Below are 4,484 nucleotides of genomic sequence, written 5' to 3'. Positions count from 1 at the left end.
AGTCAAAGTGAAGATGTAACACTCATAATAAAGTTACAAGTTGTTTCACACCATCCTACCATTCAGTTTTCCAAAAAGTCAGGTGATGTCAATGCATGACCTAAGAATAAAAGTGATTTCAAGCTTATGAGAAGACCACTCAAACATTTTTATTTTTCATTACACATTTATTGAGCTCCTATCCATCATAAAACTAAATCCTAGGCACCACACCATCGAGTTTTATCCTCAAGATACATTTTTCACCTCCTTCGTTGTGTTTCTGGCAACCCACACTGCGCTTTTGGCAGCTCACTACGCTTTGGGCATTGGAGGGAAAAAAGGAATTTACAAAGGTTCTATTCAAAAATTTCAAGTTTTACCATCTCTTTGATAGGAGGGGTAAGGCCAGCATAGAAGGGGTTGAATTTACCATTTCAGTAGATGCCATTGCCATAGCCACTGGAATACCTAACCAAGGAGAAACTTGGTTGAAAGGGATGGATCTAGTTATTGAGAAATACAAAGCATTCTTAAAGACATCCTACAAGAATAATCCCAAACACATTTTTACCTTCAGGAAATTGCTTGACAGGTATGCTCCTTTAATGAGGATGATCATGAAGTACTTTACCTATGAGGGTAGATTTTCAAGGCTATACTAGTATCACATAAGACTACTTATGCATTTCACAACCATCAAACATCTTAACCTACCTCATTACCTATACAGAAGCCTAGTCAAGATGATAGAGAAGGTACAAAGCAAAAGGAATGATCACCAAGAAAACCTATTTCATCATGGCTTGGTCAAAATTATTGTTTTGCATCAGTTGTCACAGGTCCACTTATCTTGGGAGGCATTCATGCAGTTAACTTCTCTTTTGCCTACTACTAGTCAACCTAGCAGTCAAAGTTCACCATTGGAAATATCACCAAGAGCTCAAGAAGTTGGCTCTACAAGCAAACCAGTGACAAGGACACCTATGGAAGAGGTGAAAAAACCATATAGTAGAGGTAAGAGGCTTGTGTTTTCTCCTGACAATATAGAAAGAGTTCAACCTCCTATTGTTGGACACGAAGCATCAGGACATCATCATGATGCACCTTTGCATGAAGAATAGCATGTACATTTTAATACTCATATGGAAGACCTAGAAGGGCATGAGAAAGAGAAGTAACCTAAGAAAATCATCCAAGAGAAAGAGGCAGAAATCAGAGAGCTTAAGGATGACTTGGCAAAAGCAAACTTCATGATTGCATTCTTACAGTAGGAGAACATGCAACTTAAGGTAAATCAATTTTTGTTTTCTAAACCTAGGGTTGATTGGTGGTAGACGATGATAAGGGTAAGAGTATGATAGATGTTGAGAAACTTGTAGATAACGAGCCTTAGATCAAGCCAAGGAGGCCAAAGACCAAAGGAATAAAGAAGAAAAAAGAACAAGGAAGTGAGTTATCTCCTCCCTTAGGTCCAATGGACAGTGAAAACACCATTGTAGCTGAGATTGAAAAAGATAAAGAGTTGTGGCTTGGAAGGGTTAATGAGAACTTGGAGAAGCTCCTCAAGAAGGAAAACATGGACATAAAGCTTCAGATAAACATGGAAAGGCATTACTTCACTAGAAATCAGATTTGCAAAATTAGGGTTAGGAGCATGAAGAGAAAGCTAAAGAAAACCCTAAAGAAGCTTAAAAAGAGAGATAAGCATGACCTACTTGATGATGCATCATTGATTGTTTAACTCGTCATTCATGGAGAAAAAGGAGAAATCTTGAAGAAATGTTGGCAAATTTTGGTGATTTTGGGTATTTTTTGCATTTTTGACAGTCATCGTGCACAAAAGCATAGTGAGCTCACATTGCGCTTCTTCTAGGGACCTCCAAATGATGGATTATTTGCATGGTTGGATAGTTCTTTGCAAGTACATTGCAGATGTGGACTTGTTTTTCCATGTCAGCCTCTGAAATTGAAGAAAAAGTCAAAAATGGGTCAAAAAACATGTTTTTGCCTCTTTTTCAGCCCCTTGTTGTGCTTATGGAGAAGTTTTGGGAAAATCAATTTTGGGAAGCCTTAGAGAAGTGTTTTTGCAGGCTTTAAGGTTGAGACACCCAGTAGACATCCTAATATTTCTCTAACATCTTTCAAATTAGCAATTAGATTAGGGAAAGTCCCTCAAAAGGCCTCCAGAAGTCACGTGTTGCGCTTCTGATTCACACGCTGTGCTTCTGAGAAAATTCACCGCCCTTTTTCTTGGGGTTTTTTAGTAAAACTCAAATTTCCATGATTTAATTTGTCTTCTAATGTTTTGACATGATGTAATTAAATGTAATTATGTTTGTTAAGGTGGAAATAGTGTATATTCATGCTTGTTAATGCTTGTAAAGTCAAAGTGAATAAGTTTTGGGCCAAATTGGGAATTGGTTTCTAACCTCCTTAGTCTTAGTTATGGTTGGATATATTCTTGTAAATAGTTCCTATGATGGTGGATTCGACCCCTGAGAGGGGGAAACTTGTCTTTGGTCTACATGTAGCCTAATCTAAGTGTTAGAGAGGGTTGGATGTTTGCGAATAATTTCTTGGAGCTAGTGTACACTTTTTTGCAATAGTACAATAGGAAATTGTGGCTATTGACTCCTTGCGGATGATTCCTTGTTTCTTCCATTCCTTTTATTTGAATTGTGAGGAGGAGGCTTCCTTGAACTTGATGAACCCCCTTTTCCTTTATTTTTCTTGTTGTGAGTGATTAAAGTAGTGGTATATCCTTCTTCATGCATTTGTATCTTGCCTCTTGTGACCATCCTTGATTCTTCTTGAGTGAGTTTTGCAAAAATATCATCAAATGATGAGAAACTATTGTTAATGCTTATAGTGGTAATGAAGGTTTCCTAAATAAGAGGGAGACCTCCAAGGGTTACCACAACTAGGTCCCTGTCAGGCAAGTTTCCAAAACTCTCCTTTATTCATCATCATTTCTTTAAGTTGATATTTTAAGAAGATTATTTCATTCACATTGTTGAATTCATACATGTCGACCAACTTATCATACATCTCCTTATACTTCTTAAAGTTTCCAACATAATAAAGTAAATGATCTTGTAAACCATCAACTATAATGTTGTTTTCTTTTAACCCACATTCCTTGTACTTATTATTGGTAGCAGCGGGATCACTTTCCGAAGGCTCGAGAACATTACCTTGAATGTACTCCAAAACATCATTTTCCTCTGATATGATTTCCAACCCAATATTCTATACAACAACCTTAGATGAGTATCTAAGATTCTCATTTTCCTTCAATTAAGATGTATACATATTGAATTGATTAGATATGCTCGTTCAAAATTTCCAAATATGAGTGCTTCAAATCTTGTCTCCTTTGGGATTGTCCTGCATCTTAGCTTTGATACCATGTTAATTTTGGCATTGCTCTATGCTATTTCAATTAATTTAGCCCAATTCTCTTATTCAATTAGCTACCTTATCAATAAAAGTTAATTCTTCCAATAAACAATTCATTAATTGAAGATATAACAATACATGCAATAACAATAGGAGACAATAAACACATCAACAAGAGACATTGATTTGGTCAAAGACCAGGGGAAGACACCACAAGGGGGAAAGCCCTTTGAAATTATTCTTCTATTAGATTTGATTCAAATGTTCAGCAAAGAGTATAATGAGCCCAAATCCATAAACAAGAACTGAAGTCAAATATTGAATTATCCAACAATACAACCAACCAATATCTGAAATAGTCAAATTTGGTCAAGTGTCATAAAGTATGAAATTTTAAAAATTCAACAACAGTCAAAGTTCCCTAGTCAGTATTTAATGGTCAAACCTGTCCACCAAGGGCTTGCTCAAAAATGCTCCAGTGTTGGTCAAAGTTATCCCAAAAAGGTCCACAAATATCTAGTCAAACACAGTAAATGGAGTGAGATTTTGTGTAATCAAAGTCTACAATTTATTTATATGGTATACCCTGGTCAAAGTGCCCAGATATACTCAGTTTTTATGCAAAGAAATGTGGCCCGCCAAAATAGAAATAACCCCAAGAGATCGAACCTCAAAACAACTCCAAAACAAGTAGTCAATGTTTGTCAAAGTGTTGCAAAACTCAGATTTTCATCGACCTATATTTTTTCATTCCTCTAGCTTGCACTTGTGAAGGGATGACCTGCAATTTTAGATGTATTGAACCCAAGAAGATATGACGAGGAGATGTGATGATGATGTCCAAATGATCTTAAGGTGTCCTTAATTTAGAGGCTTTGGAGGAGGGCTTAATTAGCGTCTAGGTCAACTTGATGAATTGTGACATTGTGGGCTTCACTTCAAAAATACACTTTCTCGTATCCAAATTGAGTGCTTCAAAGGTCAAAATTGGTCCTCTCAGAAACATTAATTTAGTCTCTTGATTGGAATTTTTCAATGAAATTCCAAATAAAGAAAAAGAGTCTAGTAGTAATGCAAGGAGAATCAGAAATGAAGCTAAGGAT

The sequence above is a fragment of the Pinus tabuliformis genome, chromosome 1_2 (assembly GCF_031772625.1).
Source record: "Pinus tabuliformis cultivar Carrire ecotype Pingquan chromosome 1_2, CPIR1, whole genome shotgun sequence".
NCBI classification, from domain to species: Eukaryota; Viridiplantae; Streptophyta; class Pinopsida; order Pinales; family Pinaceae; genus Pinus; species Pinus tabuliformis.
Note: the sequence above shows the minus strand (reverse complement) of the source record.